The sequence below is a fragment of the Saimiri boliviensis genome, chromosome 1 (genome assembly GCF_048565385.1).
Source record: "Saimiri boliviensis isolate mSaiBol1 chromosome 1, mSaiBol1.pri, whole genome shotgun sequence".
In the NCBI taxonomy this organism is placed as follows: Eukaryota; Metazoa; Chordata; class Mammalia; order Primates; family Cebidae; genus Saimiri; species Saimiri boliviensis.
Genome location: NC_133449.1, coordinates 190464672 through 190481801, shown reverse-complemented (window position 1 = coordinate 190481801; position 17130 = coordinate 190464672). Strand labels below are relative to the sequence as shown.

The window sequence follows — 17130 nt, the reverse complement described above, 5'->3', positions numbered from 1 at the left end:
AAGGGGAAACAACCCAAATGTCCATTTACAGTAAATAGGTAAATAAAATATGGTATGTCCATGCAATGAAATATTTCCTCTCATAAAAAGGAAGAAGCACCGAACTAGGCTACAATATGGATGAACTTTGAAAGCATTATGTAAGTGAAAGAAGCCAGACATAAAAGGCCTCTTATTGTATGACTCCATTTATGTGAACTCTCCAGAAGAGCAAAATCCATAGAGCCAGAAAGTAGGTTAGTGGTTGCCAGGGGCTGGTAGAAATAAGGGAATAGGAATTGATGACCAGTGCATATAGAGTTTCTTTTTGGGGTGATGAAAATATTCTGAAGATAGACAATGGTAATAGTTGCACAATCTTATGAATATACTAAAACCCACTGAATTGCACAGTTGAAAATAGTGAGTTTTATGGTCTATGAGGCTAGTTCTAAACCTTTCACAATTACACATGACTGATTGTCTAGAACAAATATAGAGAAATAATAAAACTGTAAATTTTAATACATTAAAATGTTACTTCAGCTTATTTAAATCAATTGAACCCCAGTGGGGTTCCTCTCCTTGGAACCCTAGCATCACAGGTAAGTTCTACCAAACATTCAAGGAACAGGAACCCTTGTTCCACAGGTAAGTTTACCAAACATTCAAGGAACAGTTCATTTCTAACTCAAATATGCTAAAAAAAAAAAAAAGATAATTAAAAAGATAATAAAAACTGCCTAGCTCATTTTAGGGATCTAGAGTAATAAATAAGATTCCCAATATATGTGGTTGTGCCCCTCTGCCAAGATGTGTGGCTCCTTCAGCACCAGCTGGACCTTGGAGCCTTCGTGATGTTGATGCTCACTGTGCCCAGAGATGTGTCACAGGTGCCAGGTCCTTCCTTTCTTCCCTGTCATTCATCATTGCCCAGCAGATGAGAACGCTATGTGTTCAGGATTGGAGATTTAGGCTGCTGGGATAACGTCTATGTCATACAGGTATCTGAGTGTGGCTGAGTGTGGTGGGTGGGAATGAATATCACACTGGAGCCTCCTGAGTAGAAGAAACTGAGACACATAGAAGAAAAGTGCACCTTTGCAAGTGAGGCTGGAGATGAAAAGAGACACTTGGAGCCTGGTTGTTTACCAAATGTCTGAGTTGGAAGTGACTGCAGAGATCACCATGTCAGTTTCTGGGCCATTGCAGGTGTTGCTTCTCTCTGACCAGGCTGAGTGCATGTCCTCTTCCCTGGGGTGAGGTCACAACTACTTGGGAGCTGCTCCCTCACAAGACAGCTGGGTCAGAAAGTCCTTCCTTGGATTGAGTTGAAATCTTCTTCCCTGGGTGGTGTTCCCTGAGAACATGAACAGACTGAGCTACTAAACTGGGAAGGCAAACATCAACTGGCTGGGAAGAAACAGGGACTTCAGAATTTAAGGGCATGGGCTACCCACCAAGTGCCAAGAAGGTGCTGGTTGCTACACAACAGGGACTTGAAGCAGATGGAGGACCACCAAGATAGTAAGGGGTCTTGACTGGAGAGGTCAAAGCACAGCTGGGCTAGTTATTTCTTTTTCTTTTCTTTTTTTTCTTTTTTGATGGAGTCTTACTCTGTAGCTCTGTCACCCAGGCTGGAGTGCAATGGTGCAATCTCAGGTCACTGCAACCTCCATCTCCTGGGTTCAAGCGATTGTCCTGCCTCAGCCTCCAGAGTAGCTGGGACTACAGGTATGTGCCACCATGCCTGGCTAATTTTTGTATTTTTAGTAGAGATAGGGTTTCACCATGTTGGACAGGCTGGTCCTGAACCCCTGACCTCAGGTGAACCACCTGCCTCAGCCTCCCAAAATGCTGGGATTATAGGCGTGAGCCACCGTGCCTGGTCCTGAGCTATTTCATGCAGAGCTGCTGTTGCTGCGTAGCACATGACATTAATGTGCTGGGAATAAATCCATACAAACCAGAGGTTTCTGTGTTACACTGATGTTATTTCTATATCAGTCTATGTATGGGAACTCCTCTAAGGCAGAATTAATCTAGAAATTAATTTATCCAAGAATATACATGCTCTCTGTGAAGAAAACTTTAAAATGTGAATACAGAACGTAGTAGATAATCTGAATAAATAGGCATTTCAGGCTCTTGGTTAAGATGACTTATGCAATAAAGGTTATTCTTCTATAATCTTTAACTCAACCCCAATAAAAATTCCAGGTGGACTTTTCTGATGATCTTGATGGCATTTATTCTAACATTTTACAGAATAATGAAAGCCAAAAAATAATAAGCCAATCTTTTTTTTCTATTGTGGTGAATATGAGAACTACCTTCTTATCAAAATTGTAAGTGTCCAATACAATATTGCTAACCTAAGCACAATGTTGTACGGCAGATCTCTCAAGTTTTTTCATAGTAAGCCAGTCTTGCAAAAGAAGAGTAAATAGGGTGACTTTCCCTTGAAGATATTAAGACATGCTACAAAGCAGCCATAGTACAAAATAAAAACAGTATGATATTGGTGCAAGGACAAACAGATCGCTGAACGGAATAGAGAGCTCAACAATGCATTCATATTGATTGGAAATTTATGTAATAGGAAGGTGGCACCATAAGTCATCAGGGAGAGAAGGGATTTTGTAGTAGATGCTAATGGAAAAATTGATCTTATCATAACACCACATTATGAAAGTGGATTTCAGATGAATTAAAGATCTAATGTGAAATTTAAAACTATAGAGTTAATTAAAGAAAAATATAGGATAGTATCTTTGTGACTTTAAGATGGGGAAAGATTTAGTAAATAAAAATTCAAATGTAAAATCCATAAAAAAGAAAAGTTGATTTTGATTATATCTGGGCAATGCTATTACAAAAGTTAGAATGTTAATAGTCTGTAAATAAAGTTTCTAATGCCAACAGGGGATTAATACCTAGAACACAAAGATAACTAAAATAACAAGAAAAAGGTACAAATCCTAGTGAAAATGGCAAAGTATGTGAAACGAAAATTTACAGATTACATATAAAATTTCTACAAGAACATATGCAAATAAAAGAATGCTAGGGTTTGGTTTGTTTGACCCCTCTAAATGTCATGTTGAAATTGGTTATCCAGTGTTGGAGGTGGGGCCTAGTGGGAGGTGTCTGGGTTATGAGGGGAAATCCTTCATAAATAGAGTAATGCCCTCCAGCGGGCAGGGTGAGTGAGTTCTCACTGTTCTCCTGAGAGTTGGTTGTTACAAAGAGGATGGCACCTCTCCTTGTTCACCATGTGATTTCTGCATGCATCAGCTTTCCTTTTCCACCGGAAGCAACCTGAAGCCCTCACCAAAAGCAGAAGTTGGCACCATGCTTCTTGTACCCCCTACAGAACTGTGAGCCAAATCTTTTTTTTTTTTTTTTTTTTAAAATACGTTATCCAGCCTCATGTATTCCTTTATAGCAGGCGTCCCCAAACTACGGCCTGTGGGCCGCATGCGGCCCCCTGAGGCCATTTATCCGGCCCCCCGCCACACTTCAGGAAGGGGCACCTCTTTCGTTGGTGGTCAGTGAGAGGAGCGCAGTATGTGGCGGCCCTCCAACGGTCTGAGGGACAGTGAACTGGCCCCCTGTGTAAAAAGTTTGGGGACGCCTGCTTTATAGCAACACAGACTAATGCGTTACCTATGAAGAGGAAAGAAAATCCTAGTGAGGCATAGAGCTTTAACAAATATACATATGAAAAAACAAAGGAATGAATGAATAAATAAGAAAAGGTTCTTCGTGAACCAAAGAACTGAGTTCCACTAACGGAGGAGTATAATTGCCTTACTCTTCTCCAATGGAGACACAAAAAGAAAAGAAGAAAAAAGTTGAAGCTGTATATGTCTCTTTTAAGCTTCAGACCCACTCACCTCTTCCTGGTTTTATGTCTTAAGAACGTTTAAACATCGCCTCTTTAGATAATTAGGTAACCCCAGCTCTGACTTGATGATTACCTGAATTAATGTATAAAAGACACCTGGCACTGAGTATATACTCAAATACTGGTTTCTTCTTCCTCATTTTAATGTTTTCTTTTTCATTTGCCTTTCCTCTAATAGTTCTTTATTTGACATCTTTCAAAACCCTTCACCAGTGTGTTCATTCTCTTCTGCTTTTTTCTTTTTCTTTTGAAGTATGGTCACCTTAGTATCCTGCTGAAGGTATGTTTCTGGTGCCTGCCTCTTCTGGAGATGGCACATCTGTGAATGCAGGCTGGGAAAACATGGGCGGTTTCAGCAGCCAGATCACCCTGATGACCCATGGGTTGTCGCTGCCCACCCAGCCTTCATCCCTACCCTGGAAATCTATCATGTAACTCATGCTGCTAAAGCTCTTTCTCTCCCATCCTCTCTTGGTGCAATTGTTTCTTAGCCCTAAATAAAAGACAGGAAGATACGATGTAGATATCTGTTGGATTTTTATTAAATTTGACCTCAGGTTTGCCCTCAGACTGTTTACTGTTTTGTCAAAAAATTTCCTCCAGGTTTGTTTCATTTCTAAATTTGATAAATTTATCATGTAGATTTCTTGGGCAGAGCTAGGCAAAAAATTGGTGAAAGTTATAGAAAAGCAGGTTAGGCACAACATAAGGAAAACCTTCAGCAATCAGAATAGTTTCAGAATGGTCATTAAAAGGAATTAATTTTTACAGAAGGTAGTCAATTCTTTGTCACCAGAACTGCCCCTGATGTAGCTGCTGGATCAAAGCAGGCATTGGAGTCCAGGGGATCCTGTCCCTCCCTTTCCCATAATGCTGGTTTTTAAAAAAACTTCCCAGGGCTTGCCCCTTAACCTCTGATATTTTTATTTAATTGATCTGGCATGGAACCAGACATCAGATTTCTTTTTTAAAGCTCCCAGGTGAATATAATCTGGCCCCATTGCTGAGAACATCTATTGTAGGAAAAAACCGCTGAAACACAGGTTGGGAAAGTGGGGCCTGACAACCTGAAGTTTTTCCTTTTGCTTATGCGACTGGGTTATTTTAACTTCCTCTCTGGTACAAAGATGGGTGCTTAGTGCCTTTTCATGATGACCTTTCCTCCCTGTGTTTTCTTTAAACCAGGCTCTCTCGTGTCCACACCGGAGCTATCTTTCTGAAAGGTAGTGTGTGGTTTTACTTTTGGGTGCTGAAATATTGCACTCCCTTTGAGATCAATTGCCTTAAAGTACTCTCTTACCCCCTCAAACTGGAAATGACAGCACTTTCTCCAAAGGGACAATTTTCTGTAGATAAAGCTATTTAAATAGCAGCACAAGATTGAAGCCAACACATTTAACTGTGAAAGGGCCATTGACAGTAGTCTTAAGTGTAAGCGTTTTTTGTTTGTTTTTTGGTTTCTGGTTTTTGTTTGGTCCATATGTTGAACTGGTTTAGAAAACCCCAGATTCTTGTTAACTTTGACAATTGGAAAAGCGGTTAAGGGATGATTACAAGAGCTTCCATCTATAGGCACTTGTTAATTATCTGCATCCTGCAGGGAAGAGAATGAGGCTGGAAGGAAAAGGGGAATAAGAACAGAGAGAAATCAGCTGCAGAACTCCAGCCTGTAATGGGAAGTAACTACACGAAGTCCTTTATCAGAGTTGTCTTCTTGTTTTTCTGCAGAGTGAACTTCTCATGAAATTTGAGTCCTCCAGTGCCCCTTCGTCCTTTCAGACTCACTATCTGCTCTTTCTGCCTTTTAAACTCCCCCCAGGGTAGACGGGCAGGCTGCTCTTCTGTGACATAGTGCCATTTCTTAGAGTTAATTCTTAAGTCTTTTGCCTCCTTTTAGGAAAATGTTCAGTGCTTGACATTATAACAGGCTCCTTAAATATCTGTGAGAGGGTAAAGTTCACTAAAACAGAATCCGTTGCTTCTGAATGCATAGCAATGATTCTTGATCCAAAACCTTAAACTTCCAGCCATTAAAATGTTAAAGGTAAACAGACTCTTATATTGCCTTAAATAAATGCCTTCCTTAAAGAAAACAGTAACTTTTTCTCAAAAATTTATTTAATTTCCCCAGATAGTTTCATGGATTTCTCTCCTTATCCTGACAATTGGCCAAAGAGTATTTACTCCTGTCTAAATTCTTGTGTTCAGTGCACTGGGATGCATGAAAGTATATTTTTTAAGGCACAAAGAAAATTTGTTTGCTTATGATCTCACTAATGGGTGTTCATTGCCTTCCTGGAGCCACAGTTGGTGTGTCTTCCCAAGACCGGAATTCTTGATGAAGAGGAGGAGCTTTATTGGGGAAGAACCTGAAGGATGGGGATGGGGCATTCATTTTATTCATAAAATTATAGCTCTCCTTGGACATATAGAAAAAAATAGGTTCATGTTTATGCAGATAATTTTTGTTTCATATGCTTTTTGGGGAACATAAAAAATAATATATATATAAAATTTAAAAAGTACCATGCCTTGACTGTATGCTTTCAGAACGCCGGCTGACATGTAGTGTCAAGCAGGCTTCTTGAGAAAAAAACGCAACAATGGACAGAGTTGGTGGGAATTTTTAGTTTTGACTTAGCTCTTCTTGACACCCAGAGATTTCACTTTAGAAGTCTGGTCCCCAAAAGGGCTAGGGATGGGTAAGTGCTTACTGCTCCGGGAAGTTTTTCTAACTGTTCCAGGATCCTTTATGAATCATTTGCATGTTTGTAAGAACTGGGCTTAAAGAATTTCCCAGCCAAGAATCAGTGCTCTGTGGCCTGGTGGAGGTTGACAATGTTGACATGACCAGATGTGACCACCTCCCTTGAACCTCCTGGAAGCCTTCCCTCAGTGTATGGTGCAGGCACTATTACCTAGCTTGGAGGAATGGAGACTACTGCAACCAGAAGGAATCTTGGTGTCCTGGCCAGTAAGACGCTATGAGACCAACACGGCCACCTGACTTTTGGGTCCTGGCTGTCTGAAAATTTTGGTTCAATTGAAAAATGACCAAACAGGAGAGTGCATACAAACTAGCTCCTGTTGTGTAGCTGGCTGCTGCCAGGATTCATGTTACAGATGGGATGGAAATGAGTTTTGTTAATTACATAATTTTGAACTATTTAATTCAGCTAAAATTTACCAGACCAATTTGATGAATGGATTGTGAATATGAATAAGCTTTGGTATGCATTTTCCTTATATCTGAGTAAAATTCCATATTTATATGCCAATCATTGATCTTTTCTATGATTATCATCAGTTCAAGCAGCCCTCCTACTTGTGTTTTTATTTTCATGTAACCAGCTACTTACAAAAATGTCGACGCCTCTGATCTAGACTATGGTTGTCTAGGACCTGCTTGTCCTCAGATACTTTTCTTGTTTTTTCCCTGCTGTGTTATTTCACAAAGGGGTTGAGCCATGAAGGTTGTTGTTTATCAAACTCCTGTGTTAGCTGGTTTGTCACTTAGCATAGCCAGTAGGAGGCACTGTTTAGAGATTGGAGGGAAGCTGGGATACAGCAGAAGGGAGAAGCCAGGGCATTTCTCCTTCTTCCTGCCTTGGGCTGATTCCCCAGCCGCAGGCACATTAATCCCTTGGCTCCAACTCCTATTGTACAGGCCCAGGATGGGTCAACCTTCCCTCTTTGTTCTCCAACCTAGTGGTTGTATTGGCTTCCTTTTGATGGTAATGTCTGAGTTACTGCATCATTCCATTTGGCTCTCAGCTTTTCTGTAACCTGTATAACTCATTCTGTGCATTAAATTCCCTCTGTTGTAAATACTCTCAGTGGTACATAATCCAACCTCCTCATTTTATAAAGAAAAAAATATGAAGTCCAGAGCGATTCAAGTGTGCCTTCTAAAGCTATCTGGAAGTCTGATTTCTAGCATTTCAATCACTGACAACACATTTAAACACCCAGGAGTAAGCAAACTATAATGTCCTTAATGGGAGTAGCTATCAAAAATTCTTGCACTAATATTAATTCATCAGCCCCTCTAAGCCAGCCTTCATTCAGCCTGTTATTTCTGTTTTTGCAAGCAATTACTTAAGTTGCTGTCACAACTAAGTTCTCCTGGGAAACTGGTATTCATATTTGCCTATTTGCAGCATTACACCCATGCTATTATTATTCACTGAATAGAGCCTTCATAGCCCACAATGATGGATGCATCTCCACAGACACCTAATTTACTATTAACTTGAGACTCACTCAGTGGAAAAAATCTGGGTAAATAATTTTTAGAAGTACAGAGAACTGAAACCCCAATACCTAGAACTAAACAAATTAAGGGTTTATTTTTTCTTGCACAACAGGAAGCCAGAGATGGGGGTTCCTGGCATAAATTTCAGCTCAAGGATGGAAATCAACTCAGAGCTGAGACCTTCACTGTGGTGGTCACCTTGGTCATGGAGATGTGCTGATTGTATATTCCTCTGAGAAAGAATTTGCCATCTTGAGAACCTCCAAATTCAGTGCCTTCAGAATCTGCCTCAGCTTTTGATGCAAAGCCAAAGTGTTTTTTCAAGTAGCTCCCAAGCAGTGACAGAGCATGCAGGGGATACTTGGGCATGGCCATGGCCATTTCTGCCCAATGCAGACCTCCTCTAATGGGGCAGTGTTTTCCTCCCTCGGTCCATGTACACTTATGAGTGAGAACATGTGGCTTTTGGTTCTCTGTTCCTGTGGTAGTTTGCTTAGAATGATGGCTTCTAGTTTCATCCATGTCCCTGCAAAGGACGTGAACTCGCTCTTTTTTATGGCTGCATAGTATTCCATGGTGTAGAGGGTTTTTCTTTACTGTGTAAATAGAAAGGATTCAGAGCAAACAGAGTAACTCCTTATCTCTCCTCCCAAATAATACTGGAATAGAAAATAATCCATTTGGGTGAAAATAGGTAGGTAGCTAGTCCTTTAGAAGTATGCTTTAAGTTGCCATTGACAAGTTACTGACATTGATAAGTTATTTTTGAACAAAATGCAAAAAAGTAATGAGAACAGTTTTGAACAACCATATCTAAATGTTTATAACAAATAAGTTTTATTGTTCACATTCATTTTGGAAAAAGATAGATATTTTCTTATGATGCTGCCCTTAATTAAAATACTTTGGAATTCTTTCTCTCCTACTGATTTCAAAGCAGTTTATAAGACACACATGAAATTTGGTGGCTTTACTTGATAGGGAAACCACAATTGATCAAAATACCATTTATTGGAAAGATCATTTACCTTATTTGCCAGATCCAACTCTGAATGTCTTTGTTTTCCAAATAAAATCAAACTATTAATGATGAAAATTTCTCACCACTTATAAGATTTAAAAGTCTATGTCAGAAACTAAAGGTGATTTTTAAAAAGGTGTTCAAAATATTTTGAGTAATGTCAGGATTGTTAGAGTAAGGTCACAGATTCCCCAGGCATCTACTTGGAAAATGTGTAATCCTTTCTGTTGGCATATATTGATCTGCTTATTCCATGAATAGTAGAAATACATATTCAGGCATCTTTCTTTATCCAAATCTAAGCAAATATTTTGGATATCAAATTTTTGAGTAGTGGTAGCCTATATCTCATTATTTTAAATGGGGGAAATTATAAAGTATTTCTAGCTCATCCAAAACCACACAAACAATGACTAAACCATTCTCATGTACATATAAAACACAGTAAAGCTTTCTGGAATCAACCACAATTGCAAATGTCTTTTAAAATTTTTCAAGCTTACAAAAAAATCAGATTTGGCAGATGAAAACAAATCCATGCCAAGCATATGTCTTTTACACATTTATTCTTCATGTGCCTCATTATTTCACCTCTTTCTTCTAATATATAGGCTTCTCACATCTCTTAGACTTATCTGTTTTATTCAAAGATCTTCATACTTTTCTATTCTTTCAACAGACTTTTTCTTTTAGTGAAGTGGGGGAGGTGACAGTGATAATACACAAAACTTTTAATCAAAAAGTGCATTAAGTCCCAAACCTGTCTGGAGAACAGTTGAGACTAAGGCTTTTCACTTTTCACTAAGGCTTTTTCGAGACACCAAAATGTTTTTTCTGGCATGCATATGCAGATTCACTGAAGTAATTTTTCACTTGGATAGTACATTTTGAGTGAACACATTTTTAAGTTGTTACAGTAGATATTCCAATAGTAAGTGTTCAACAAGTGAAGAAATCTGTATAAAGTGTCTGTTTTTCTTTGAAATTAACGATTAAATATTCTGTTTTGGCATCTTGAAAGAATTATCTATAGTGATGCTTGCTATGTGATCCATATATATATGTGTGTGTGTAAATATATATATATATATATATATATATATATATATATATAAATAATTGCTTTTTTTTTTTTGGCTATGTATGCTCTTTGTTGGATGAGGAAAAATTTGTGGAACTATCTTTAAGCTGGAGTAATTCATTAGCTAAGTGTTTCTCAGAATGGTATTTCCTGAAACAACATTCTGGGAATTAATAGGTGTAGCTAAGAAATGTTTCATTGTAAAATAAGCATGGAGACATATGTCCTTTCCCTGGAGAGTCACAGCATATTAAAGAAACTGAGAAGTCTTATAGATAAAATGCAAACTTGTTTATTAACTTTGGTCAATTTACATTTCCCATTTCTTAATGAAACACCTATTAATATTCCTCAAATGCCAGTTTGGGAGAAATTATATTAAACCAATTCTTTATTTCTATCACAGATTGAAGAGATTGCTCTAGAGTTTGATGAAGTTAAGAAATATTATACAGTTAAGCATTTTCATTTCCCAGCTCTTAAAAATATTCCAAAGAAGTTAATTCTAACACTAGACATCAGACTTTGGCAAGGATGGAATCATATAGAAGTTGGCAAGATGTAATGCTATAAATATTAAGAGTTTTTTCAATATAGGAGTGGAAAAAATAATTTTCCTCTCCATCCTTTTTAATTCTCGACTGGGACCCCTGTAACAAAAAGACAGATTAACCAGTGTTAAGTCAAACTAAAATTTGGCCTAAGAAAACCTTCATATTCTTAGATGAGTTCTGCTGAAAATCTAACTCAGGAGAATGCTTCTGGAACAACATTTGAGCCTCAGCCAATCACAGCAACCATACCTGAACTACACAAAGGTGGCCAACTGTTCAAACTGTTTTCAAATAAGGTGAACACCAAACTGTAACCAATTTAGCTGTTTCTGTACTTCACTCTTGTTTTAAGTATGTCATTTTTTTTTTTTTTGAGATGGAGCTTCACTCTTGTTGCCCACGCTGGAGTGCAATGAAATGATCTCAGCTCACTGCAACCTCCACCTCCTAGGGTCAAGTGCTTCTCTTGCCTCAGCCTCCCAAGTAGCTGGGATTATAGGCACACGCTACCATGCCTGGCTAAGTTTTTATATTTTTAGTAGAGACGGGGTTTCATTATGTGCCAGGCTGGTCTTGAACTCCTGACCTCAGGTGATCCACCTACCTTGGCCTCCCAAAGTGCTGGGATTACAAGTGTGAGCCACCATGCCCGGCCTCACTTTTCTTTTTCTGCCCATAAGTCTTATCACATCATGTTATAGCCCCTGAGTCTCTTTGAATCTCTTCTGATTCTGGGGTCTGTTCAATTTGCAAATCATTTTGTCTTTTTTCTTGCTCAATTAAATTCTGTTAAATTTAATTTGCTTAAAGCCCACCCCCACTTTTTTTTTCCTAACAGATTTGATGTCAGAACTGAGGATGTAACGTAAAACACCAGTGACCCCTAGGAAAACTAGGCAGCCAGGTAAGATACCCCTGAAGCCGGCTGTGCTCACTATTCTCTTGTTTGGAGATCATAAGTGAATTTTCTTTTGAATTCCGAACTCCACTGATTTGTAATCTGAGCTTTCTGAATTTACTTGAACAATATTTAGACTGGACTGGGTGCAGGATTGAACTGAATTAAATCTTTAATGGGATTGGATTCAGTGAGAGGCCTAAGGGTTCGATTAGGTACCTTTTGGTACCTAAGTTTATCTCAATCCAAGGAGTTTAAGACCCTGTCTTCTGGGACTGCAGCTAATTTTATCTATAAAACTTATGGGCCCAAAATGTGTGCATTTTCAGAAAAATGGGTTAACTTTACAAGAGACAACTTAGAATTGTGATGACTCCAATGGCATTTCAATTCGGATAAAATTGTTTATTTGTGAGGCATATTAGAAAGAAGAGGATAAAAAACTCACAAAAAACAATGAGATGCAGAAGCATCTAAAAGGCTAAACAAATAAAAACTTGCTTCTTTCAAAGATTCTTTGCCAAAGCAAATGAAAGCTTAAGCAACGGCCTGTGGACATGATAAAAGAGGACTGTTGTCTTACTGAACTAACTTCAGCTGTTCCTTCTCTTTGTCCATCTCTACCTCAATACTTTGAGTCTGTTAACCTTTTTGCTATATCATCCTTTCATCCTGAAAGTGATGAAAACAGAGGAGTTAGTAAAACCTTCTGTCAGCCAGGTTTTCCTGCTGTAACCATTTTTACTTCATGGTCTAAAACTCATCTTAGAGCCATTGTAAAGGACTTCCCTAACCCAAGGGAAAAATCCTCAATCATTTACTGAGGAATTTAGAATCCTCGTAGGAGTCTGTAATTTATGACTCTCTGATCTTTACTAATCTAGTCATATAATATTGATGTTTGACGAAGCTTAAAAATGGATGGCAGGAGTGTGACGGGACACATCTGAGGAGCGTATTAGACTCCTAGAAAACTTCCTCATGAGAAAGGCCAAAAGGACCTAGAAAAATTGCTGAAAACCATTTATATTTAATTCCTAATATTTTCCCACAAAAGATTGATTGGTTCATCATACAATCTTGAAGACAAAAAAAAAAAAAGGATGAATAATTTCTGAATACAGAACTTACTTAGAAATACTGTTTGTAAAATATTCTGGACTCAAAATATAGCAAGAAGTATTTCCTGCAAGGACTGAAATGGTATTGACTCCTCTATGTATAAATGGACTTCATCCTGAACTTGGCTGTTTAATTAAGAAACATAAACCTGGATGAAAAGTTACAGATATGAACTGGTGGCCTCAGCTGAACATTTTGAGAAGACTCTGGAGCAAGAAACACATCCAAAAGGCTAACAATTATTACTCTTTAATTACAACAGGTACAGGGGCTGAGACTAAAGGGACCTTCTCCTTTTTATTTTAAATCACAACTAAGAGGTCCTAGAAGAAGAAATTCTTTATCCTGAGATGTTTGCCTTCATTGCAAACAATGAGGACATGGGAAAAGAGATTTCTTGCTTTTATATCAGTCTGCAATAAGCCTCCTTTCTTTAGGCCAGACTGTTTTACCACTAGAATGAGCACAAGAGATTTTAACATTGATGGTGATAATCAACATTTATTAGGCTCCAAGGATTCTCTGTTAAACTGCCCCTAACATAACATGCTTACATAAACACAGAGAAACAAGTTAAAATAGATAGGGAATCTTGTACATCCTGGTGGATACTGTAGCCACCTTCTGTGCCATAAACTCTACTTTAATAAGCCATCAGATCCCTTGAAGCAAAAAAGTCATTTCTGTGGTGGGAGTTTCAAATCAAATTCATCAGATTTTCGTGTATCAACTCATTCAATTTACTTTGGGGCCATTTTCAAAAAGTTATACTTTTTCACCATATGGTACTACTCCAATAAACTTGCTACGGTCAGACTCACTTTCAAAGCTAAAAGAGAATATAGGATTCTATTCAGAGAGAGACATAAGGTTACCAGACTCTCCTGAACCAGGAGAGTTATGGTCTCTACAGGCAGAAATTGATAAAATTGAAACTCGGGTCTGTTATACCCCTCACCTTTCTAAAACACTTGACTGTTATGAGCCCCTTCTTCAACTGATATAGGAAGGATTAAAAGTATGGAATTTATAGAAGTTCAAGTAGATCATTCTAAACCTTTGCCTAAATTACTGCAATGTTCACTAAAACTTGAAGCAATTCACGGGTGCTTACCAACTGTAGAAGATTTAATTTTAAAAAGACGTAATTCCATGTACCAGTTCTTGTAATGCTCCAATTCTACCAGTTAAAAAGCCAAATGAATGAGATTGGTGATTTATTCAAGATTTACAGTTAATTAATATAATTGTAATACCAAGGTCTCCTGTAATTGCAAATCCTAATACTTTATTGTCTAATGTTCCTGCTTATTTGAAGTGGTTTGCTATAGTAGACCTCTACTCAGGAAGAGTGATGTCACAAATATAATGAAGTAGAAGCATTCTGGCTCCACTTTTCCCAACAGAAAACTAAATATTCAGCATCTAAATTATTACTAGCAGTATCCCAGAACTCAGATCTGAAACTGAGATTATCCATGGCCACAAAGAAATGTAATACTCATAGCAGGGAATAAGAGAACGTGACTTCTCTATCCATGATGCTCCTCCCCCAATCTGCCAGGCATTATATGTGGAAAATTCTCCTCAGACTTATGGCTTCTACTCTGGAAAAGGCAGAAAAGCAATTAAGAAATTTATCAAAGAAAGTTAAGAAAGAGATCAGAATAATAATGATAAAAATCAACCCCGAAATCCTGGAACCAAGAAACATTTGCTAAACTGTAAAATGCATTAGAGACTCTCAAAAACAGAATGAATCAAGCAGAATGAAGAATCAGTAACCTCAAAGATAGGTCATTTGAAAATATACAGAGGAGAAAAAAGAAAAATAATCAAAAGGAATTAGGAATACCTACAAGATATAGAGAATTACCCCAAACAAAACAAAACAAAAACAAATCTAAGAGTCACTGGAATTCAAAAAAGTTGAAAGTTGTGAAAAGGGAAAAAGTAGAAAGCATAATTGAAATAATAATAGCAACCTTTTAAAGCCTAGTGAAAGATATAAATATTCAGGTACAGGAAAGTCAGAGACCTCTGCTCAGCCTTCCTTAGCACATCAGTTCACAAAGAGGTCAATACTTGTTTGGTTTTACTTAGAAAAATCAGCAGTACACCTGGACCATAATGTCATGGGGTTTACTGAAGCACCTTCATATTTTTCCCTAGTATTGCATCAGGACTCAATAACCCTATAGTTTCCTAAAAATTCTACTATTACTCAGTATATAGATGATCTGTTCTTAGGCTCTCCCATTAAGAGTGCTATAAAATGGACTAAATTTACCTTTTACAGCAACTCACACATAAAGGTCACAAGGCTTCAATGAAAAAAAACTTCAGTTTCAAAAGAGCAAATCCATTATAACTTGACTGCTGAAGGGATTTCCCTCTTGCCTGAAAGAATAAACTATTCAAACTTTTCCTCAGCTTGTAACCAGAAAACAATTAAGAAGTTTCCTGGACTTGCAAGATGTGGCCAGTCCTGAGTCTTGAATTTTTTCTAAATGGCCTCACCATTGTATGAGCGCACTAGAAACACAGTACCAGAGCTTTTACCTTAGGAAGACAGTCATGAGCAGCCTTTCAACGAGTTTTGTCTTAAAACAGCCTCCAGCTTTAGGACTTCCAGATTACACTAAACCTTTTACCTTGTTGTTCTTGAATATAACAATCAGGCATTAGGAGCTCTTATCCAAGAACTTAGAGGAAAACATAGGCCCATTGCATATTATAGCCTTCATTTAGACCTAGTAGTAAAGGTACATCCTAATTGTTTAAAAGCAGTGGCAGCCCAGTTGATAGAAACTTCCTCTGAGCTGATTTTAGGGAATAAACTTAATTTGCAAGTCGTGGGAAGTCCTTTACATGCCAACCAAACTTAGCATTTTTCAGAAAGTAGACCAACATCTCTCTAATATCCACTTAAAATTCTGCAACATACTTAACTCTCCTATTACTTCTGTCTGACAATGGTGAAGGCTACAATTTTGTAAGGATAATATCAGAAATAGTTGCCTCTTGTGTTGATTTATGAGATATACCATTGGATAATCTGAGTTTTTGTTGATGGGCCCTGTGCCAAAAACTCAGAAGGATAATATTGGGCAGGGTATGCCACTGCCACCCAAAATAAGTTGATAGAGAAGGGAGCTCTTCCTCAGTCTAAGTCAGCTCAGGCCGTGGAGCTTTTTGCTCTCAACTGAGCTTGTCATATAGCTGAGGGAAAGTCAGTAAATATTTATGCAGATAGCTGATACGCCTTTGGCAGAGCACACACTTTTGATATGTTGTGGAAACACGAAAGGTTTCTCATTTCTAGTGGGACATCCATCAAAAATAGACTCCAGCCGGGTGCGGTGGCTCAAGCCTGTAATCCCAGCACTTTGGGAGGCCGAGGCGGGTGGATCACGAGGTCGAGAGATCGAGACCATCCTGGTCAACGTGGTGAAACCCCATCTCTACTAAAAATACAAAAAATTAGCTGGGCATGGTGGCGTGTGCCTGTAGTCCCAGCTACTCAGGAGGCTTAGGCAGGAGAATTGCTTGAACCCAGGAGGCGGAGGTTGCGGTGAGCCGAGATCGGGCCATTGCACTCCAGCCTGGGTAACGAGAGCAACACTCTGTCTCAAAAAAAAAAAAAAAAAAAAAAAAAAAAAAAGACTCCACATGGATGAACTCCTTTCTGCTATCCTGTTGCTATCACAGATTGTCACTATTAAGATTGACTCATACATATAAAACTGAACCTGGACATAAAGAGAATTCTCTAGTAGATTTTTATGCTCAATCAATCGGTCAGTGCTAGAATGGTTAGGATATGGTTTCTGAATCAACTTCCTAAGATTGATACAAGTCAACTTTCTTATGACGACTATTTAGAAAACAGTATACCTGTAATGCACTTGATTTGGAAAAATAAAATTGACATCTAAAAGGATAAAAATTTGTTGTTAACCATGGACTCATAGAGGACCCAGAATGGCCATCTGGTCCTTCTTGCATGTTTGAAGCTTCTATTGTTAAAAGCTATGCACTCCACAACTCAGCATGGAACAGACCAAATGATCCAAGTTATGAAAAAATATTGTTGGGATAACTGTGCTCAAATTTCTAAAATGGTTCACAGCCAGTATTTTGGTTTGTCAAACTCATAATCCTGGGAAAACAATAAAATTTTAGTTTGTGTATTTCTACCGCAAGATGGTCCATTTGAACATTTAAAGATGGATTTTATTCAGTTGCCACTCTCAGTGGGATATTAGTATGTTCTTGTTATAGTCTGTGTGTTTTCTGGTTGATAGAGG

The 17130-nt window shown here is 38.2% G+C and overlaps 1 protein-coding gene across 2 annotated transcripts in view; it reads left to right on the top strand.

Moving 5' to 3' along the window:
* Nucleotides 1-17130, top strand: part of FAM170A (family with sequence similarity 170 member A) — a 62134-nt gene that overhangs the window by 12110 nt on the left and 32894 nt on the right. For both annotated transcript variants that reach the window (XR_012512819.1, XR_012512818.1), the window contains exon 2: nucleotides 11639-11704. The gene's annotated coding sequence lies outside the window, so the exon portion shown is untranslated. The remainder of the gene's footprint in view (nucleotides 1-11638; nucleotides 11705-17130) is intronic.